Here is a 22,669-nt window from a genome sequence, read left to right as displayed (position 1 = left end):
TAGTGTTTCATGAAGCATTTTTTTTATTTAATGCACGAGAATACAGGAACAAAGCAAAATATCAATTGGTGTGTTTCTCAATCAACCAAACTTGTTTTGCTGCTCAGTGACAAACTACACTAAAGCTAGAACCAAAACATGCCGCCACCGGGAGGACTCGAACCTCCAACCTTTCGGTTAACAGCCGAACGCGCTAACCGACTGCGCCACGGAGGCCGAGTTGGGGGTATGCCAAGAAGAATGCTTCTCTAGCTAACAACACCATCGGGCAGCTTAAAATAGCTAGGGCGTTTAGTGTTTCATGAAGCATATTTTTTTTTATTTAATGCACGAGAATACAGGAACAAAGCAAAATATCAATTGGTGAGTTTCTCTGAATCAACCATACTTGTTTTGCTGCTCAGTGACAAACGACACTAAAGCTAGAACCAAAACATGCCGCCACCGGGAGGACTCGAACCTCCAACCTTTCGGTTAACAGCCGAACGCGCTAACCGATTGCGCCACGGAGGCCAAGTTGTGGGGTATGCCAAGAAGTATGCTTCTCTAGCTAACGACACCCTCGGGCAGCTTAAAATGGCTAGGGCGTTTAGTGTTTCATGAAGCATTTTTTTATTTAATGCACGAGAATACAGGAACAAAGCAAAATATCAATTGGTGTGTTTCTCTCAATCAACCAAACTTGTTTTCTTGCTCAGTGACAAACTACACTAAAGCTAGACCCAAAACATGCCGCCACCGGGAGGACTCGAACCTCCAACCTTTCGGTTAACAGCCGAACGCGCTAACCGATTGCGCCACGGAGGCCGAGTTCGGAGGTATGCCTAGAAGAATGCTTCTCTAGCTAACAACACCCTCGGGCAGCTTAAAATGGCTAGGGCGTTTAGTGTTTCATGAAGCATTTTTTTAATTTAATGCACGAGAATACAGGAACAAAGCAAAATATCAATTGGTGTGTTTCTCTCAATCAACCAAACTTGTTTTCTTGCTCAGTGACAAACTACACTAAAGCTAGAACCAAAACATGCCGCCACCGGGAGGACTCGAAACTCCAACCTTTCGGTTAACAGCCGAACGCGCTAACCGATTGCGCCACGCAGGCCGAGTTAGGGGGTATGCCAAGAAGAATGCTTCTCTAGCTAACAACACCCTCGGACAGCTTAAAATGGCTAGGGCGTTTAGTGTTTCATGAAGCATTTTTTTTTATTGAATGCACGAGAATACAGGAACAAAGCAAAATATCAATTGGTGTGTTTCTCTCAATCAACCAAACTGGTTTTGCTGCTCAGTGACAAACTACACTAAAGCTAGAACCAAAACATGACGCCACCGGGAGGACTCGAAACTCCAACCTTTCGGTTAACAGCCGAACGCGCTAACCGATTGCGCCACGGAGGCCGAGTTGGGAGGTATGCCAAGAAGAATGCTTCTCTAACTAACAACACCCTCGGGCAGCTTAAAATGGCTAGGGCGTTTAGTGTTTCATGAAGCATTTTTTTTATTTAATGCACAAGAATACAGGAACAAAGCAAAATATCAATTGATGTGTTTCTCAATCAACCAAACTTGTTTTGCTGCTCAGTGACAAACTACACTAAAGCTAGAACCAAAACATGCCGCCACCGGGAGGACTCGAAACTCCAACCTTTCGGTTAACAGCCGAACGCGCTAACCGATTGCGCCATGCAGGCCGAGTTAGGGGGTATGCCAAGAAGAATGCTTCTCTAGCTAACAACACCCTCGGGCAGCTTAAAATGGCTAGGGCGTTTAGTGTTTCATGAAGCATTTTTTTTATTTAATGCACGAGAATACAGGAACAAAGCAAAATATCAATTGGTGTGTTTCTCAATCAACCAAACTTGTTTTGCTGCTCAGTGACAAACTACACTAAAGCTAGAACCAAAACATGCCGCCACCGGGAGGACTCGAACCTCCAACCTTTCGGTTAACAGCCGAACGCGCTAACCGATTGCGCCACGGAGGCCGAGTTGGGAGGTATGCCGAGAAGAATGCTTCTCTAGCTAACAACACCCTCGGGCAGCTTAAAATGGCTAGGGCGTTTAGTGTTTCATGAAGCATTTTTTTTTATTTAATGAACGAGAATACAGGAACAAAGCAAAATATCAATTGGTGTGTTTCTCTCAATCAACCAAACTTGTTTTGCTGCTCAGTGACAAACTACACTAAAGCTAGAACCAAAACATGCCGCCACAGGGAGGACTCGAACCTCCAACCTTTCGGTTAACAGCCGAATGCGCTAACCGATTGCGCCACGGAGGCCGAGTTGGGAGGTATGCCAAGAAGAATGCTTCTCTAGCTAACAACACCCTCGGGCAGCTTAAAATGGCTAGGGCGTTTAGTGTTTCATGAAGCATTTTTTTTTTATTTAATGCACGAGAATACAGGAACAAAGTAAAATATCAATTGGTGTGTTTCTCTCAATCAACCAAACTTGCTTTGCTGCTCAGTGACAAACTACACTAAAGCTAGAACCAAAACATGCCGCCACCGGGAGGACTCGAACCTTCAACCTTTCGGTTAACAGCCGAACGCGCTAACCGATTGCGCCACGGAGGCCGAGTTGGGGGGTGTGCCAAGAAGAATGCTTCTCTAGCTAACAACACCCTCGGGCAGCTTAAAATGGCTAGGGCGTTTAGTGTTTCATGAAGCAATATTTTATTTAATGCACGAGAATACAGGAACAAAGCAAAATATCAATTGGTGAGTTTCTCGCAATCAACCATACTTGTTTTGCTGCTCAGTGACAAAAGACACTAAAGCTAGAACCAAAACATGCCGCCACCGGGAGGACTCGAGCCTCCAACCTTTCGGTTAACAGCCGAACGCGCTAACCGATTGCGCCACGGAGGCCAAGTTGGGGGGTATGCCAAGAAGAATGCTTCTCTAGCTAACAACACCCTCGGGCAGCTTAAAATGGCTTGGGCGTTTAGTGTTTCATGAAGCATATTTTTTTTTATTTAATGCACGAGAATACAGGATCAAAGCAAAATATCAATTGGTGAGTTTCTCTCAATCAACCATACTTGTTTTGCTGCTCAGTGACAAACGACACTAAAGCTAGAACCAAAACATGCCGCCACCGGGAGGACTCGAACCTCCAACCTTTCGGTTAACAGCCGAACGCGCTAACCGATTGCGCCACGGAGGCCGATTTGGGGGTATGCCAAGTAGAATGCTTCTCTAGCTAAACACCATCGGGCAGCTTAAAATCGCTAGGGCGTTTAGTGTTTCATGAAGCATATTTTTTTTATTTAATGCACGAGAATACAGGAACAAAGCAAAATATCAATTGGTGAGTTTCTCTCAATCAACCATACTTGTTTTGCTGCTCAGTGACAAACGACACTAAAGCTAGAACCAAAACATGCCGCCACCGGGAGGACTCGAACCTCCAACCTTTCGGTTAACAGCCGAACGCGCTAACCGATTGCGCCACGGAGGCCAAGTTGGGGGGTATGCCAAGAAGAATGCTTCTCTAGCTAACAACACCCTCGGGCAGCTTAAAATGGCTAGGGCGTTTAGTGTTTCATGAAGCAATTTTTTTATTTAATGCACGAGAATACAGGAACAAAGCAAAATATCAATTGGTGTGTTTCTCTCAATCAACCAAACTTGTTTTGCTGCTCAGTGACAAACTACACTAAAGCTAGAACCAAAACATGCCGCCACCGGGAGGACTCGAACCTCCAACCTTTCGGTTAACAGCCGAACGCGCTAACCGATTGCGCCACGGAGGCCGAGTTGGGGGGTATGCCAAGAAGAATGCTTCTCTAGCTAACAACACCCTCGGGCAGCTTAAAATGGCTAGGGCGTTTAGTGTTTCATGAAGCATATTTTTTTTATTTAATGCACGAGAATACAGGATCAAAGCAAAATATCAATTGGTGAGTTTCTCTCAACCAACCATACTTGTTTTGCTGCTCAGTGACAAACGACACTAAAGCTAGAACCAAAACATGCCGCCACCGGGAGGACTCGAACCTCCAACCTTTCGGTTAACAGCCGAACGCGCTAACCGATTGCGCCACGGAGGCCGAGTTGGGGGGGGGGTATGCCAAGAAGAATGCTTCTGTAGCTAACAGCACCCTCGGGCAGCTTAAAATGGCTAGGGCGTTTAGTGTTTCATGAAGCATATTTTTTTTTATTTAATGCACGAGAATACAGTAACAAAGCAAAATATCAATTGGTGTGTTTCTCTCAATCAACCAAACTTGTTTTGCTGCTCAGTGACAAACTACACTAAAGCTAGAACCAAAACATGCCGCCACCGGGAGGATTCAAACCTCCAACCGTTCGGTTAACAGCCGAACGCGCTAACCGATTGCGCCACGGAGGCCTTTTTTTTTTAATACCTTTTTATTGAGACAAGCACGATACATTGTTAAAAGCACCCCGGCTGCTTCAGCCGGTCAAAAGTTAAAATGACTTGATTTGAACTAAATCGTCAAGCACACACATCCACGCGGGTGGGTCTCTCTGCACTCGGTACACATCACGTATATAACATACACTTTCCACAAAGTTTTCCTTTGTTGTTCGGACGTTTACATCTGCATTGCGTACCGCCATTCGAGTTTTCCATAAACTATGGAGGCCGAGGAGCATAATCATGTCGTAAGGGACACCTCTGTCATCTGTGTCTGTTGGTAAGTAGCGGATTCCAATCGGTGTTAAAGGTAGTTCCTTTTTTAGTGTACGTTGCAGGACATCCCAATAGAAGATCGCGTCCCAACATTCAATGAATACATGTTCAACGGTTTCTGGCTTTTTGCACAGCAAGGAGTTCGTTGTCCATGCTACAAAAATGCCTTTGTCTGATAGCCATGTCTTAACCGGCAAGGTTCCCGTGTGCAGTTTGAAAAAGAATGTTTTTGTACTTGCTTTAACTGGTATCCTTTTAATTCTTTTAAGAACATCTTGTCCTAGGCCTCCAGAGTTTATTATACGATACAGAGGCACTGGCATGATTAGATCTATAAGATCTTTGTACAGTCTCTTCCTCTTTACAGTGCTGAGATACCCTTGTGAAAAGCGAACCTTGAGAAATTGCACAGAGTCAACAACTTCTTTCAAATAACCTCTAGCGCCACAAGTTGACAATCTCACAGTGGACACTATAAAATCAGGAAGAGCTCTGCTCAGACGCACCTGCATCATTGAGCGCAGGAAGGGGTCTTTCTGATCCCTCATAAACATAAAACGAGGCACAACCTGGCGAACGAACAAATGTGCGAGACCCAGACCACCATCTTGAACTGTTCGAAACAAATTGGTTCTTCTGACCCTCTCCCAACTTGAATTCCAGATAAACACAGCAAATACCCTATGCATTTTTTGCACATTTACACGCGACATAGCCAGAAACTGCAAAACATACCACACTTTGGCAATTAAAAAAATGTTGCATACTGTTGCTCTCGCAAACATCGACAAGTCTCGTCCTTGCCATGCCCTTGCTTTCTCGCTCACTTTTGACGTCGCCTCGTTCCAGTAATCTGCGCTCTTGTTATAGTGCTCGAGAGGCACACCCAAGTAGTTCAACGGCATGTTTGTCCACTGCAGATTCGCGAACAATGGTGGTGTAATTCCCCAGCTTCCGTGCCAAAAGCCCACACTCTTTTCCCAAGTGATCTCAGCCCCAGTTTGCAGGCGAAACCGCTTGGCGACGTCAACACTTTCTTGTACACTCTCGCGGTCACTGCAGAATACAGCAATGTCGTCCGCATACGCAAGAATTTTAACATTAGATGACTGAAACCTGAAGCCATTTATTCGGTCGTTGTTAATAAGACTTAAACAGAAGGGCTCAAGGTAAAGTGCAAAAAGCAATGGTGAAAGCGGGCATCCCTGCCGTACGGAGGACCGCAGAGGGATGGGTTCACACAGGTTCTTATTGACAATTATTTGAACTGTACAGCTGCTGTAAACCATTTTGAGCCCGTCTTGTATTATGCTGCCCACATTTACATGTTCCAAAACTGAGTACAAGACATCGTGCGCCACGCGATCAAACGCCTTCGACAGGTCTAGCTGTACCATTGCAACTCGGCCACCGAACACATCACAGCACTCAAGGATACTTCGAGCGATGTGCACATTTGTGCAGATGGTACGCCCTTTCACTCCGCGCGTTTGGTGCGGTCCAACTAGGTCCGTGATGACACTCTGTAAACGTTTGCCAAGAATCTTCATATAGATCTTGTAGTCGACATTTGCGAGGGTTATCGGGCGATAAGCCCCCACAGATAGCATTTTTTCTCGGTCACATGTTTTGGGGATAAGCACAATGTGGGCAGTAGAGAAGGAAGGTGGCATTTGTTTTACATTGTATGCTTCTGCAATCATATCGTATAGCAGCGGGCTGACTTCTTCTCTGAATGTTTTATAGAAAGCAGCGCCTAACCCATCAGGTCCTGGTGTTTTCCCAAGTGGCAGGTCCTCAATAGCCTTCTGAACTTCCTCTAAGCTAATAGGCTGTTCTAAGCACGCACGTTTCTCTTCGTCTAATCGAGGCATGAGGTGCAAAAATTCGTCCCACAGACTGCCCTTCGCGCTTCTGTCATTCCCTATCAGTCCTTTGTAATGCGTAATGTATACGCTTTGTATACGCTTTCTAATGCGTCATTGACGATACCGGAACCATAGAAGAACGCAAACATTATCTTAATTCGTAAAAAAGGGGACACTAAGGACCTTAAAAATTACAGACCAATCAGCTTACTGTCTGTTAGCTATAAGGTATTTACAAGGTAATCACTAATTAAATAGGACAACCTTAGACTGCAATCAAGCAAAGGATCACGCAGGGTTGCGGAAACGGTACTCTACTATCGATAATATCCATACTATCAACCAGGTGATAGAAAATAGTTCAGATTTTAACCAGCCCTTATACATAGCATTCATTGATTAAGAAAAAGCATTTGACTCAGTAGAAACCTCGGTGGTGATGCAGGCATTGCGAAATCATGGGGTGGACAAGCCGTACGTGAAAGTGCTGAAAGATATATTGTCACGTCCTAGCCAAAGGACGGCAGGATGATATCGACCGCAGGTTAGCAGGGCGGCAGCAGGAACCAGCGCGACGGCGGGGATACCCAGAGACCGAAAGAATCGCCCGCATCAGCGTCTTCTTTCTTCACCGAACGTTCGCACTTCCGCTTCTTCGGCTAAACTGCCTCGCTCCAAAGAAGCATCGTCCCGATGCTAAACACAAAATGAATTATTCGTCGCGCAGAAGCACACACATTTGCTGGTAGAAAGGTTCTCGGGAATCACTGGTAATACGGCTTAGCCGCACTACGTGTACAATGTCAGGACGCAATAAACGGCGTGAAGACGGTTGCGTTACACATGGCAGCACCTCATAATTAAGTTCACCGACTCGACGAACAACTGTGTACGACCCGAAATACCGCTTCATGAGTTTTTCTGAAAGCCCTCGACGGCGAACCGGTGTCCACACCCACATCTTGTCTCCTGGGCTGAAATTGACGTCACGTCTCCGGTGGTTGTAGTGACGAGCATCGGTACGCTGTTGCTGTCGTATGTGGAGTCGGGCCAGTTGTCGAGCCTCCTCCGCGCGTTCGCATACTAGCCGGGTATCATCAGCTACGTCGTCTGGCGGTGCTCCAGGCAGCATAGCGTCAAGCATGGTGGTGACTTGCCGTCCATGCACCAGTGGAACGGGGACATGCGGGTGGTCTCCTGGACTGCGGTATTAAAAGCGAACGTGACAAAACAGTACCTCGTCCCTGTTACGATGGTCGACGTCCACGTACGTGGCGATCATATCGGCTACAGTTCTGTTGAGCCTCTCCGTCAGTCCATTAGTTTGCGGATGATAAGCTGCGATTCGGCGGTGGCTGGTGCAGCTTAGGCACAAGATCTCCTGAGTGAGTTGCGCCACATACGCGGCGCCACGGTCAGTAATCATAACTGCTGGGGCACCATGCCGGAGGACAATGCTCTCAATGGAAAATTTGGCTGCCTCAGCAGCCGTTCCCGACGGCAGTGCGCGGGACTCCGCGTAGAGCGTTAGATAGTCTGTTGCTATGATAATGTACTTGTTGCCTGATTGCGACGTCGGAAATGGGCCCAAAAAATCTATTCCAATCGTATGAAACGGAGCACTCGGTGGCTCGATTGACCGGAGAAGACCCGCCGGTCGCGTAGGAGGTGTTTTTCGCCTTTGGCACTCGCGACAGGTTCTTGTATATTGACGCACGCACTTTGCGAGTTTCGGCAAAAAATATTTTTCTCGAATACGCGGAAGCGTTCTGGTGTATCCTAGCTGACCAGCGGTAGGATCGTCGTGGCACGCTTCAGTGACCTCACTACGCAGCTCTTCCGGCACGACAAGAAGCCACGATCTCTGGCTGCTGTCGCAATTCTTGTACAAGACACCATTCCGGATCTTAAATGCAGGGAGGATATGCAGGAAATCCCGAGGTACCGCATCTTCGTCTCCTGCGAGATGCGCCATCAGTTGACGAAGCTGTAGATAATCTCATTGCCGATCTGCCATTATGTCAGGATTCAAGGCCCCAAGGAAGCTGTCTTCCTCATCATCTGCGCCGCCTGGCGATGTCCTACGGGTGCCCGAGATAAGCAGTCAGCATCACGATGTTTTCTTCCGGATGTATGCACTATCGTGACTTCGCACTCCTGTAGCCGAAGGCTCCACCTTGCAAGCCGGCCCGCGAGATGCTTAAGATTGGCCAGCCAGCAGAGCGAATGGTGGGCGGTGACCACACGAAACGGGCGGCCGTACAGGTAAGGCAAGAAACTTGGTTCTGGCCCAGATGACGGCGAGGTACTCTTTTTCTATTGTCGAGTAATTGCCTTCCGCCTTGGACAGAGTTCGGCTTGCGTACGCAATAACATGCTCAGCGCCATCCTGGAACTGTACAAGCACTGCCCTAGTCCTTTGTTGCTGGCATCCGTGCGGAGTTCTGTTTGATTTTGATCGAAGTGGCCTAATATAGGTGCTGGAGAAAGGGCATGCTTTAGTTTCCTGAATGCTAACTCTTGCTCTTCATTCCACTCAAAGTCGACGCTGTTTTTGCGGTGGATTAGCGGCGCTGCGATCTGGGCGAAGTTGAGAACGAAACGTCTGAAGTAAGCGCCCAGACCAAGGAGGCTTCTGACAGTTTTCTTTTCTGACGGTGGTGGGAAGGACGCCACGGCCGCTGTTTTCTCGGGATCTAGTTTCACGCCTCTTTGGCTGACTATATGCCCAAGAAACTTCACCTCACCATATGCGAACCGGCATTTCGAAGGCTTGAGTGTGAGTCCGGCGTTCTCTATAGCACGAAGAACCGCTTCGAGGCACACAAGATGGTCAGCGAAGGTGCTTGAAAAGATGACAACGTCATCCAGATAAACTAGACACGTCTGCCACTTCAGTCCGGCGAGCAGTGTCCATGACGCGTTGAAATGTCGCGGGCGCTGTACAAACAGCATCACCTTGATCTCATAAAGACCATCCGGTGTTATAAACGCGGTCTTCTTTCGGTCTCGCTCATTCACTTCGCTCTGTCAGTATCCACTTTTCAAATCAATAGAAGAGAAATAGCGGGCGTGACGGAGCCGATGGAGAGTGTCCTCGATTCGGGGCAGTGGGAACACATCCTTCTTTGTCACCTTGTTGAGTCGCCTATTGTCCACACAGAACCGAAGCGTCCCATCTTTTTTCTTTATCAGCACAACAGGTGCGGCCCACGAACTGTTTGAAGGCTGAATGACATCGTCATGTAGCATTTCCCGCACTTGGTCGTGTATTGCTTCTCTTTCCTTCATGGAAACTCGGTACTGTGGTTGGCGGTTGGCGAATCGGGTGAGCCGCGCCATCGACAATAATTCTATGTTTCGCGACGGGCGTCTGGCGTACCCTGTATGTCGTAGAAAAACAATCGCGGTAACGATGCAAAAGTTCGAGTAATTCGCGTGTCTGGGACGACTCAAGTTTTTGCTCGATGTTCAGTTGCAAGGGTTTTTCTTCCTCGTGCGGTTCTGGCGGAATATCTCTCTCAGGCAACAAAACGGCCTCACGAGCGTTACCTGTCTCTTCTATATGGGCTATAAATGCCCCTTTTGTCAGGTGCTGCGGCTCGTTCCTAAAGCTCGTCACCAAGATGTTCGCACGTCCTCCCTGAACATCGGCTATTCCTCTCGCAACACCAATTCCAATTCCCTTCGAAAGCAACATTTGTACACTTCCTTCCAGGAGGCCTTCGCCCCATGCGGGGGTCTCGGCTCGAACAGGTAGAAATAACTGTCGAGAGCGGTGGCAAGTTAACATGCTCGGCATCAACTTTAAGCGCAACTGGGGTGGCTCTGCAAAACCTCGGCGATGAAGAACGTGCTCGGAGGGTCAACTTATTCTGCCCTACATCGATGACTGCTCCATATTCACGAAGAAAGTCTATTCGGAGAATAACATAACGATTCTCTAAGATCACAAATTTGGAGGGATATGTCTCACCATGAATTTCGACACGGGCAGTGCATTTTCCAACTGGAATGACGCGGTGACCTCCTGCGGTTCGTATCGGAGGCCCATCCCACTGGGTGGTCACCGTGCGAAGTCGGCGACATAACTTTCCGCTGAATATAGAACCACGATATGCCTCGTCCTGTCTCGCGGATAGTCTGTAACTCGGTGTGAGTACCACTAGCCCTTTAAGATATATTGTTACGTATAGTGGCCCTATAGTAGCCTTTATCGGGTGGTGCGCCAAGTCACTGATGTGACGTATGTACTTGCCACTCTTGTGCCCGCGTCCTCCTCCTTTCGCCCCACTACTGACATTGTCCATGTTTCGCGCCTGAAGCCATATGAACTGATGCCTTCTTTACCAGATTAGCGCTGGGACGACGCTTACACCGCCTGGGGTCATGTTACGCGATGAGGAAGACGAAGTGCTTCCTTCTCTTGCCTCGCGGAAGGGACAAGGTGATGACGAAGAAGTGGGACTGGTTCCGTGTTGCTGCTTGCTGCTATGCCACTTGAAGCTGTTGTACATACTCTGTAAATACATCGAGTTTCCACGTAACAGTATTTTCTTAACGGAGTAGGGTTTGGGAAGTATTTGTTGCTTTATTTGCCTGCCATGTTGCTACACTTCCCTGCAGGAGGAAAGACTCGGGATTACTAGGACGGATCTTTTCATGCCAATTTCCTCTTGGGCTGCTTCGGTTGACGCTGCATGCAAGGCTGTGCTGGACGACCAGTAAGATATCCATTTTTATACAGTGCGCCGTATTAACTGGAAATTAATCATCTTGTCAGCCACTGCCACTTGATATGATTAACACAAAGTGCTTATCTGCTGTTCATGCACGCCGGGAGTCAAATAAATTTTTGCTTCAACCATATTGCACCAAGCAAAAAATATGCACTCTTCATGAATTACAATTTTAGCACTCTGACTTGGAAGAGGAGGAGGAAAGCCTTTTATTCTATATTTCCTTATCTTCCTGAATGCAGCCCTCAGTCCAGGGCTTCATGTGCCTCCTGGCTGGCTTCATTCATATCTCCAGGACCGCATGCAGCGTGTTGTAATTAACGGTTGTCACTCCGATTCCATAAACGTCTCCTCAGGTGTGCCCCAGGGGTCTGTCCTTGGACCCCTTCTTTTTCTCATTTTTATTAATGATATTGTTCTTGACCTCACCTGCCAAGTTCGGCTATATGCTGACGACTGTGTGCTTTACCATGTTGTGGAAAGTTCTTCTGACGCATTAAAACTTCAGCGTGACTTAAATTTTATCCAGTACTGGTGCTCAAAATGGCAAATGTCTTTGAACATTTCAAAATGCAAACTTGTCTCGTTCACTCGTAAGCGTTCCCCTCTACCGACCTGCTACTCAATAAATAATGTTCCCCTGCAAAAAGTTTTTGAATATAAGTATCTCGGCGTATATTTCACCTCTAACCTTACGTGGACGAGACAAGTTGAGCATATTACTTCGAAAGCCTGCAGAATGTTTAATTTTTTAAAGCGTAATTTCAGCAAAGCGCAGTCAAATGTCAAGCAGCTCCTGTATTTCACTTACATAAGGCCAATTCTTGAATATGCATACCCTGTATGGGATCCCCAGTTTATTTACTTATCAGACATGCTCGAACGCGTCCAAAATAATGCTGCCAGATTTGTGTCTAACAATTATAATTTTTCATCCAGTGTCTCGTCTATTAAACATCATCTTGGTTGGGAATCTTTAGCTCACCGCAGAAAACATTTCAGACTGCAGATCATGTATCGCATTCATTTTGGAAAGTTCAGCATTGACAAAGACCGGTACCTGCTTCAACCTCACTTTTTGTCTAGACGACTTGATCATCAGTGGAAGATCCGCGAAATAAAATGTCGGACAGATGTGTATAAAACCTCGTTTTTTCCACTGACAATCAATGAGTGGAACCGGCTGCCAGCTGGCATCACTGAGTGTTGCACTGAAAATTTATTTCGGGATTTTTTATCGGATGTGTGACGTGGCGCCCAGTTTTCTTGCGTGTGTTTCCTTCATTACTTTGTTTTTGAGTGTTTTCATCACTTTGTTCGTCGCGCAGTTGCCCCCTTTAGATGCATGTTTTTCATTCTGCATTATCACTTGTGTCCTGTTATTTTCTTCAATTTTATGTATTTTATCACTGGCGTTCCCAGCAAGATAACTTGTCATCTCCCCCCCCCCCCCTGCAATAATGCCTTCGGACGCTGCAGGAACTTGTAATAAATAAATAATCCTGCAGGCCCGCCACAACACTGTCGCTGGTCTTGCGGGCTGGTGCTAATTAAATGGTCTCAACTTGGACACACAAATGTTTGTAGCTGTGGCAAATTTTACGGCTCATGAGCAGTTTTCCCAAGTTGTACTGAAAAAATCATATTTCTGCATAATATTGTCTCCTATATATTTTTTTGCTTGCGGATGTTTTGCGCGAAAGGGAAGATCGTGATATGCAAGCTGCTCAAGCATACATAGACAAGGGCTGCTGAAAGCTGCTGTCCTTATAACCGAGAGAAAAAGGCGTATGCTAGAGATGCTGGCTTGGCAGACACCTGAAACTTCCATAATTGCGGCGTCTTCTTACACTCTGGGATCCGTGGACACCTTGTCAATGGACCCAACCGCAAGTCAAGTCCTGTGAGTTTTAAAGAAATCTTCCTAGAGTTTCTTCACTATGAACCACATGCGCACCTAATAAACATTCATGAAACAAACTATTCTGGCTTTTTGTGTGCATGTATACTTTAAGGATGCTGCTTATATATTATTAGCTGCATGTAAAATACCTGCACAAAAGCAAACTTAACACCGTTTGGCGCATGATGGCCTTAGCAGCCTCTGAGCCGTAACACCTATAAAAAATAGCCACCACAAAAAAAAAAAAAAAAAAAAAAAAAAACATTCAACAATAATGGGATCGCCTGGATTCCAATGATGCAAAGCCAGGGGACAAGCATGGGTGGTGTATGTTGGGCAGCCGACGAGCCTAGCGATAGCAATTCTCAATTGGATGTCAAAGAAGCAGACATAGACGCTATACACCGTGTCTCAACAAGAGACAAGAGCAAAGCAAACATCATTGTGAAATTTACTTCCGTGAGAGTTCGAGATCAGGGCCCGCTTGCACAAAACGATCTTAAGACTGTCTTAGCTAAGTCCAGGCTTAACTGAGTCTAAAGGATAGGCCGCTAGCATGGCCACTAAAGACTGATGTCGAGACTGGGCTTCAGTCCTGACTTGAATAAGTCGCTTGTATGATTACGACTCTAGTGCTGTCTTGGTTAAGACACAAGGACGCCAGGTACCTAAGTAGAAAAATTAGGGAAATACAGGGATACGCTGGCCCTGTCCCCGCTGTAAGATGTACACATTCCGTCAGTCTTGCGCTGCGTAAAATCAGTGCCATTGCTTTTTGCGGCTTAAGATTGTGTTACGAGGAAAAATGCCCCAAGTGGTTGCTGAGGCCGTTCTGAGAAGCCACCATGGTGAACATGAACCCGAAGCGTTCGGAACCCGAGCCATCTTAAAGAAGTCTGGTCTTACTAAAGACGCCGCTTAAGTCTAGACTTAGCTCGGACTTTATCGTGCAAGCCGGCCCAGGTGTTGAAAAGAGCTAAGAAAAGCCTGCTAAACGCGTATATACCGGGCCTGGAGGAAGAGGATCCTATTTTCAATTATGAGTAGCTTTGTCCGGCGAATAAACTGCTTCTAGGTAAGGCCTTGGCGGCAAAACGAGAAAAAAACTGGAAATTTACCTAGGTGTCCGATGGTAAAATTCTAATGCGGAAAGCAGGAAAAAACGAATGTACTTCACGTAACATGCTTAGAAGACCTAAGCAGATTTGTCTAATCTGATGGCATACGCCATATCTGCGATGGAGTACGCCAGACGTGCTTTTGACGCCTTATCTATTCTACATTGCAACGTACGAAGCGTCCGCAAGAATTCTGATGTTCTTGCAACTTACCTGTCACAGTTTTCTTTCCGATATGACGTCATCGCTGTCTTAGAAACGTGATTGAAAGAAGTCGAATCGGTTTTCATACCGGGATACGAAATACTATCGCTGCCTAGGAGCAGTTTTACACTTGGTGATAGCATTGCCTTTTTTGTAAAAGTTGGGCTTAGCTACTATAGCTCCGAGGTAATGAAATACAGTACTGATGGAACTGAAGCCCTTTTATTTAGGCTTTAGTGTGGGCTCAATATTGTTGTGATTTACCGCACTCCAAGCTCTAATGTGCAGAAATCCATTTCTGAAATGGAAGCAATTCTGATGCCGTATGCTACTACGAATAATCCCAATTCAATATTGATCTGTTATCAGACGAGTGCAGTGACTATGTCTTCCTGCTCCAATCATTTAATCTAAAAAATGTAATCAACTCTCCGACTCGGATAACGAGTAAATCCAACTCTCATAGCCCATATGTTGTTTAACCTTGACATGAATTTGCGAGCCGGTGTGTGCGATGTTGTTGTTGCCGATCATTGCCCCATGTTTATGTTCCTGCCTAGAGCCTGCATGTTACCGCCTACTCCAAGTCCCCTAAAGCAATCTTCCCGTATTGATTATGTGAGGGTTAAAAACATACCTGAGTCTATTATCTTTTAAAACATTATAGATGACAACGTAAATATTGAATTTGAAACTTTTGTTAGTTATTTTAGCAATGCAATCACCCAATCTACGTGTGTACATCTTAAGCATAGCTATGACGACCCCATATGCCCATGGATAACTCGGGACATACTTGCTGTTCTGAAGAGTAAGGATGCATACTATCAGAGATGGAAGAACAATAAAACAAACGAGTATTACCGCGAGCAGTTTAAGTATTACAGGAATACGTCAGTAGCAATGATTAGAAAATCAAGAAAACTGTAATATGCAAACTAGTTACGGAAAACAAGCAGGACACAAAAAAACTATGGAAAATAGTCAGAAATGTAATTGGGGCTGAACGACAAAATGTCACCCCTACCAATATCTCCCCATGTCTCACTGGTCAGTTTCCATTGCAGTCATCTGCTTCATTTGTACCTAAACTGTGCGTAGTAACTTCTATATTCAGGACACTTCTACGGCCGATATAAGATATGTTGTCAGTAAAATGACAGTATATAAAGCAGTTGGTCTTGATGGCATACAGACACGGGTAGTTAAATAAAATATTGATATCCTTGGTCCTTACTTACGTCACTTGTTCAACCATTCTATAGAAGATAATTGTTACCCAGATATACTTAAAATTGCTAAAGTACTACATATGTATAAAGAAGGAGATCCAAACCAACCGGGTAGTTACAGGCCAATATCTGTACTAAGTGTGCTAAGCACTCTTTTCGAAAAGCTAATTGCGCAACGGGTTAGAACATATCTTAAAGGGAATAATATTATTGCACCTGAGCAACATGGTTTTGTGGAAAACAGAACAACTTCCACAGCTGCATTAACATTATCACAAATCCTTAATTCCGCTATGCATCAAAATAATACTGCAGCTGTTGTTTGCCTAGATATTGAAAAGACATTTGACACGGTCTGTCATCCCATTTTGTTGCAGAAATTAGAAAGCTATGGCTTTGCAGAAAGCTCAGATTCTTTCACAGCTATTCATCTTCTCGGAAACAAAGAGTACTTGTCAATGATTTTATGCCTGATGTAAAAATATATCTTATGGTGAGGGCTCTGTTATGGGTCCGATATTGTTTTCACTTTTTATAAATGATCTCCCGCGGGCACTTAACTTTTCACAATTAATAATGCATACTGATTATGCCGCGTTAATAGTTACTGCTGAATCTCTTTCGGCAGTTCAAACAACAGTAATGAGGGAACTCAAAGTTTTGTCTTTCTGGTTTTTTAGAAACTGCCTAACCTTGAATGTCGACAAAGCTAAGTACGCTACTTTTCAATCCAGGTACAAGACAACTTAAAATTTTAGACTCTCTAGGTGGCTAGGTGAAACAGCCAGTCTCGTCCTTCAAATACTTAGGAGTAATTTTTGATTGTCATTTACATTGGAAAAAAAAAATTAACGATGTATGCAAAAAATTTGCTTTTGGACACTTATCAGGGCGAGATAATACTTTCCGTGCGATGTATTACGCTCCCTGTACTACTCTTTCAGTCTTTCACACATCAGTCACTGTTGTGAATCCTGGGGCCAAACCTATAAAACCTACTATCTCCTCCCTTTTGCCTTCAAAAGCGGGCATTGAGGATGATAACAGCTGATTCTGACCACTCTAGGAACATTTGTTATGCTAATAATGTGCTCTCGTTCCCATCTTTTTGCAACTATAAAATTTCGCTCTTGACAAACAACATAATAAACACTAACTTTCCCCTTCTGTTAAGCCTTTTTGCCTTACCTTCCCGTAATACAAGACAGGCATCCAATTGTAACTTTAACCTTCCCAAATGTAGCAATGTTTATGGGGAACGCCGCATGGAGTTCAATGGAGCGAAAATATGGAACGAATTGTTGATCGAGGTAAATGTAGCGAGAAATTTTAAAATTACTTGCAAACTGCATTTCAAGTCCAATCAAATTTTCCAAAACTCTTGTCTTGTGAAATATTGACAAATCATTTCTCCATGCATTCTGTGTATTGTTTTCGTATTTTTGTATTCCATAGTATTATGCACTCTTTTTATTCTTAGAGTCTCCTATATTCTTCTTGGTTTTGTGGAGCGTACCTTGTAAACGTGTCCTAGTGTGCACATTATGATTGACGTTTTCAGCCTTCGGCGCTCTGTGGCTGAACTACAAGTAATTTTTGTATTGGACCGTCCACTAGCTTTTATAGCTGTCGGTCCAAACAGTGTTTGCGCATATTTCTTGTCATCGCAGTAAAGTTCCCAATAAAAAACAAAAGAAAAAAGTGAGTGAGTAAGCTTGGTTGAAAGTATTGGATAGCCAGTGAGAGTGGTTCGACGTACGTTGTATAAGAGCCAGTGGGTATGCGCGGGTGGAAGATATTGGGAAGCCGTTGAGTGAGACTGTATGCCATTAAATAAGCTAGTCTGCCATTGGTGGCCATTGTAGTATATCCAGTCTAGTGAATTGGATCAAGTCTTGGCACGGGTAGCGCCCCAATCAAACGCCATTATTGGCCCCAATACTGGTGCCAGTTTTCTCAAATATTGGGCTGATTGTGGCCTATTGAAGGCCTGCTACTTGTGCTTGAATGAAAACGCAAGAGTAGCAAACACAATGCCAGCTGCTAAAATTTTACCCTTATGTTAAGACTAAGACCTGCACTGTGAAGGAATAGCATATGCGATTACATTATTATGAACATTTCCTGGTTTGCTACATAAGCAGGATGCAGCAGCACAGCCATTGGCACAGCAACAATACCAAGTCTAAAGCAAGTTACTACATTTACCATAACGAAGTGCATTCTAGAGCAAAAAAGGTTGCGTAAGATTCTTCATTTCATATCCAGTATTGTTAAATCACTACAACATGAGCCTATCAAATATGTTTCACATGGCAATATTCTGTTTAAGCTCTATTCAAATGTTTAACCAAGGAAACTTCATTTCCTTGTCTTGTAGTACTACTGACGGACAAAACTAAACAGGAAGCAAGGAAATAGTTTGGAGATGCCTGCTCTAACAAAGCTACGAAGAAACAAATAAATTTAAGTAACGAGAACAAAATGATCCCAACGTATTTTTTATGAATAAATGCCGACTACAAGAGAAAAATTAAGCAACAATGTCAACAGCAGAAAGACAAAGCAAGAATTTGGGGATAATTTTCATAGATGCACTATGAAAAAATATGCTGAAAGCTGTTTTTACAACTGAATTCCTAAGGGTGATGCCACAAGTTGCTAACCACACCCACGGAGAGTAGCACCGCCACAGCCTGCGTATGTCACAGATTAGCATTAGCTTATAATAATGTAATCAGGCATGTTTTCCCTTTATGCTAAAGGTCACAGGGTTAGTGTACGTGCAAGAATTTGATTGGTTAGATTTTGTAGGGTTTAAAGTCCCAAAGTGACTCAGGCTGTCAAGGGTGTTTCTTGAGAAGCGGAGAGTCTATTTGTTCCTTTTGTGCCTTCCCTTCATTTTAGGCACTTCATCCAATGCTCGAAAAAAAAAAAAAAAAAAAAAAAAACGTTGCAGCTTTGATAATTCTGCTGGAAACAATACAATACAACATGTCTCATATTTTTTTTTAATCTCCTTCTAAAAATTTGATCCCTAAATTGTAAGAAAAATTAAGATTGAATTTTTGTTCTTTAATTCCTGTATAAGACTACTATGTTGAAATGCGCCAAATTTGGTATAGTGTTTTACGTGCTGGCATTCCGTATATAAAAAATATATTTGTAAATATTTTATCACCTAAGTGTGTATCCATTCTGTGATTCCGATGCAGGTGTGCCTTACAGGCGTCGTGAAAAAATTATTTCAAATAGCGTCCTTTCAGACTTGTGGCACCTCTAATGTTGTTGTTTTTTCTGTGTGGTGACTTTCTCACAGCATAAAAAATATGTCTGGAATCCTGCACTTTTCCTCCTTTTTGCGCCGAGCACATAGAATATATTGATCAGGGCCTGCATATTTCAATCCAAGGTGATTTTAAAGTTCCAGAGAAGTGCATCCACAGAAAGGCTGCTTACGCCACGATGCCTGTCGTACTTTTTTCTTGCGAAATATTAGCAACAGCACAAAACTAATTTCACTGCTGGTGTATTGAGCAATATGTGTACAATGTGTAAGCCAACCAAAGACCTCTGCACAATAAAAGCCTTAAAATAAAATTAGGTGGAAACACAGCGGACATTACATTAAAGAGGCTGATGACTTTTTCAATTCGGATTAAAACTGTTTACTAATGCAACGGTTCGAAGCTTAAATAAAAAGCCACGACACAAAGTACCAACGAATGGAACTGCCCACTGAAAGTTTATTTCTGCCTGTGCTCTGAATAACACTAAGATACGCATAATTCTTATATTCTTACGCCTTATATTCTTCCCCCAGCACGCATATCACTTCTCACAAGTCATCGCCTGCACGTCGCCCGTCCATTGTCACGCACCGTTACCTTTTCGAATTCCTTTTTTCTCCGCGCAGCTGCAGACTGGAACGGCCTTCCAGGTGACATCGCTGTTATCACCTGCTCATCCAAGTTCCTTGAAAATGTAAAAAAATATGTACAATAACAATGCTTTTATAATCCCCCCCCCCCCCCCCCCCCCGCTCCTTATGTAACACCCCTTCCTGGGGCCTTTAAGGAAATAAAATGAAATGAAATTAATCAAAAATACGAAAGGCTATTTGGTAACGAAAGTCATCACTCGTTTAATGCACATTTGACTACGTGCAGTCACTCAAATAAATATTTCGAACCGTCATTTTAGTGCCAAACACGTGACGGCTGAGCAGCATACGAGTTTGTACCTTGGCGTCAGCCGACCATGTTTTACCGAGATAGGAATATTTTGTACATGCACAGAAGCACCAAAACTGAATGCAGCGACCATTGTGAATCATGCGTCACCACAACAACCTGCTTTTCATGCGCTGGTTTTACTCATCGCAATAATGCACCCAACTGTTAGACAAAAAGGCGAATTTTTAACAAAGACTCTTTAAGAAGACACTTATCTAAATGAAATATTGAAAAGCACGACGGTCACACTAAGAGGCCAAATAAAAGCTTATTCGTTCACGCACTTGCCTCGATAAGGATCACAAAGGTCACAATTCGTTCGAGGTACTGGTCACAACCAATACACATCTGCCACAACTATATCGTGAAATATACACCATAACATTATATTTATATCGTACAACTTTTCCGCGGTTGGGACGAACTTACATAGAAAAGCGATGGCTTCCGAAGAGTGATTTGCTCACCCCCGAAATTAAGCAGGAAGCTTAGTGAAGCCTTCGCATCGAGTTCGCAGCTTGCATACGAGGAAATTTTGAGACCACACGCAACAGTATTAACAGAGCGTACCTCATTCAATAGCAACATTAAATAAAAGTAATTTCAAGCTGCGTACTCACATTTTCAAGCAATCATGCCACTTCATTTCCATCCTTAATGTTGATGCAGGCGTTGCCACGGCGTGGTACAAGCGGTGTAGGACACTGTATCTACAACTATTTCACATGCTTCAGAACCTTTATCGAAGTGCACGTGTCCCACATCAATTCTGCTGCCCATTCATAGAACCACAGCACAACGCAAGGAAAGAGCCTTAAAAAATCACAGTGCACGACAACAAACGCAGATGGCGCTAACGCAACATTCCGCTACTGATGACTTCGGATCAGATTGACCTATCGGTGGATTTTTTGGCTTTTTTCGCTGCCTCTTCCTAGAGGTATTTTCAGCTTCGGAAGCCAGATTGGGCAATATTTCTTTCTTTTTTTCTTGGAAAGAAAGCGTACAGCCTGCGTCCAGGGCTATCGTTAGGCACAAAGCTGTCAGGCTGGGGGCAAGTATGGCTTTTGCACGCATCTTCCTCTGTCATGAAGGCACGGTCTGGTTTTGTACTGTCTTTAAAAGGAGTGGTTAAGCGGATTAATCTTAGTCCTGAGCAGAGAAAGTTGGAAAACTGCTGGCGCGCCGCGCTGCGAAGTGGGCCCGAATAATCGCCGGTCGGGCGTTAGTTGATTGCCCCTCTCCCCCGCTGCGGTAGATGAGTGAGGCAATAGAGCTAATACACTGGCGGAAATTTTAAAATACTGCTAACCCTCTTCGTTTAGCAATGCAACTGGCTGAAAAGAAAGGGTTAGTATTATTTTCAAATATCCGCATCACCCATCAACCGCAGCAGGAGAGAGGGGCGCTGTGGTCGCTTTGCGATCAACTCACGCCAGCCAGATCGGCCATCGTTTTGGCCCACTTCGCACCGCGCAGTTTTCTAACTGTCTCTATTTAAGAAAGCCGGTCCTGGGGCCCCATTTTCGACACACATGGCCATCATTCGGCCCCATGTTCTTTCTCTGATTGCTTCTCTGAGCAGTCACGTGTTTCAAATTTGTGGCGAGAAATTGCGGTCCGTCGAAATGGTATTTTGCGGTGACGCAAAAATGACCTGAGCGTGAAAAATGATTTTTAGCTGCGCTATCATGATACCTGGATGGTATATATAATTGAGGAGGGACAACTGAGGTATCAGTGATAGAGAGGAAAGCACTTATGCTTGTATTACGAATGGGGTGAAATGAACTACCCACTGTCAAAAGCTACCTCCTGAAATCAGTTTGGCTGACGTTATGTGGCGGGAAATACGACAGGCATAAACATATTTATATGATGACGTCAAAATGTCGTTTCATTACGTAAAAGATGTGCTGCCATTGCTGTAAACGACCAAAGTTGGGTGCCACATTTCGGACCACTTGCGGCTGCGTAAAAAAAGCATGGTAAATTCGACGTGGAGTATAGGCGGCTGTTAGCTCGCCACAGTTTGGTAGACAGTTTGGTGGGTGGTGAAGTATACCTGAAGCATCTTGTTATGATGGCAGGAAGCACTGAAACGACGTCGCAGGGGTACATTTCAGCTGAGCAACCTTTCAGAGCAATAATAATGAAGACGCAAATTTACAGCCGCACTCCCGTTGCAAATGCTTTGTCCTCATAGAGAAACCGTTGATTCGCGCCGTTGTTTCCAAGCGCAGCAAGTGCGGCCTGCCAACGCAAGCGGTGATCTGCGCTAGACGATGGATTTCAGAGAGCACTGCGGTGATTTCTAATTCTTTGCCTGAACGGTTCTTGAAGTACAACCGGAGGGGTCATATGGCGCGGTGGCTCTGCAGGAATTTCGCGCGACAGGTAACGAGGTAACTGCCTTAGACGCCGGCCCTCAGCACTGCCTTCTTTGTCTAGCATTATGCACTCACTGCAATGTTAATGAACTGAAGAGCCTTCCCACGATGGGAAGGGGGCCAAAGCAAGCAAAATACTGACATCTTCTAATTTAATAAAGGAGTGTGCCATGTACTACATGGCACATGTTTGCTTGCCACATGTGTTGTGTTCATTTAAAGTTTTTTTCCCGATGAGGCGGGATCGAATCCCGGCCTCGGCGGCCGCTTTTCGGTGGCGGCGAAAAGCAAGGCGCCCGTGTGCTGTGCGATGTCAG

The 22,669-nt window shown here is 44.7% G+C and overlaps 11 non-coding genes across 11 annotated transcripts; all 11 read right to left on the bottom strand.

Annotated features, from left to right (window-relative positions):
- Positions 1-142: 142 nt before the first annotated feature.
- On the bottom strand, positions 143-216 carry TRNAN-GUU (transfer RNA asparagine (anticodon GUU)). Its single transcript has one exon. It is a non-coding gene; the product is annotated as a tRNA-Asn (tRNA).
- A 223-nt stretch (positions 217-439) lies between these two features.
- Positions 440-513, bottom strand: TRNAN-GUU (transfer RNA asparagine (anticodon GUU)). The gene has a single exon. It is a non-coding gene; the product is annotated as a tRNA-Asn (tRNA).
- Positions 514-733: 220 nt separating this feature from the next.
- Positions 734-807, bottom strand: TRNAN-GUU (transfer RNA asparagine (anticodon GUU)). Its single transcript has one exon. It is a non-coding gene; the product is annotated as a tRNA-Asn (tRNA).
- A 1,103-nt stretch (positions 808-1,910) lies between these two features.
- TRNAN-GUU (transfer RNA asparagine (anticodon GUU)) lies at positions 1,911-1,984 on the bottom strand. The gene has a single exon. It is a non-coding gene; the product is annotated as a tRNA-Asn (tRNA).
- Positions 1,985-2,503: 519 nt separating this feature from the next.
- TRNAN-GUU (transfer RNA asparagine (anticodon GUU)) lies at positions 2,504-2,577 on the bottom strand. Its single transcript has one exon. It is a non-coding gene; the product is annotated as a tRNA-Asn (tRNA).
- A 220-nt stretch (positions 2,578-2,797) lies between these two features.
- On the bottom strand, positions 2,798-2,871 carry TRNAN-GUU (transfer RNA asparagine (anticodon GUU)). The gene has a single exon. It is a non-coding gene; the product is annotated as a tRNA-Asn (tRNA).
- Positions 2,872-3,095: 224 nt separating this feature from the next.
- Positions 3,096-3,169, bottom strand: TRNAN-GUU (transfer RNA asparagine (anticodon GUU)). Its single transcript has one exon. It is a non-coding gene; the product is annotated as a tRNA-Asn (tRNA).
- A 220-nt stretch (positions 3,170-3,389) lies between these two features.
- On the bottom strand, positions 3,390-3,463 carry TRNAN-GUU (transfer RNA asparagine (anticodon GUU)). The gene has a single exon. It is a non-coding gene; the product is annotated as a tRNA-Asn (tRNA).
- A 221-nt stretch (positions 3,464-3,684) lies between these two features.
- Positions 3,685-3,758, bottom strand: TRNAN-GUU (transfer RNA asparagine (anticodon GUU)). The gene has a single exon. It is a non-coding gene; the product is annotated as a tRNA-Asn (tRNA).
- A 223-nt stretch (positions 3,759-3,981) lies between these two features.
- On the bottom strand, positions 3,982-4,055 carry TRNAN-GUU (transfer RNA asparagine (anticodon GUU)). Its single transcript has one exon. It is a non-coding gene; the product is annotated as a tRNA-Asn (tRNA).
- Positions 4,056-4,283: 228 nt separating this feature from the next.
- TRNAN-GUU (transfer RNA asparagine (anticodon GUU)) lies at positions 4,284-4,357 on the bottom strand. The gene has a single exon. It is a non-coding gene; the product is annotated as a tRNA-Asn (tRNA).
- Between the last annotated feature and the right edge of the window lie 18,312 nt (positions 4,358-22,669).

The sequence above is a fragment of the Amblyomma maculatum genome, chromosome 7 (assembly GCF_055883805.1).
Source record: "Amblyomma maculatum isolate TAMU_Amacu chromosome 7, ASM5588380v1, whole genome shotgun sequence".
Lineage (NCBI taxonomy): Eukaryota > Metazoa > Arthropoda > Arachnida > Ixodida > Ixodidae > Amblyomma > Amblyomma maculatum.
The sequence above is the reverse complement of the archived record's forward strand: the minus strand, read 5'-3'. Positions and strand labels throughout refer to the sequence as shown.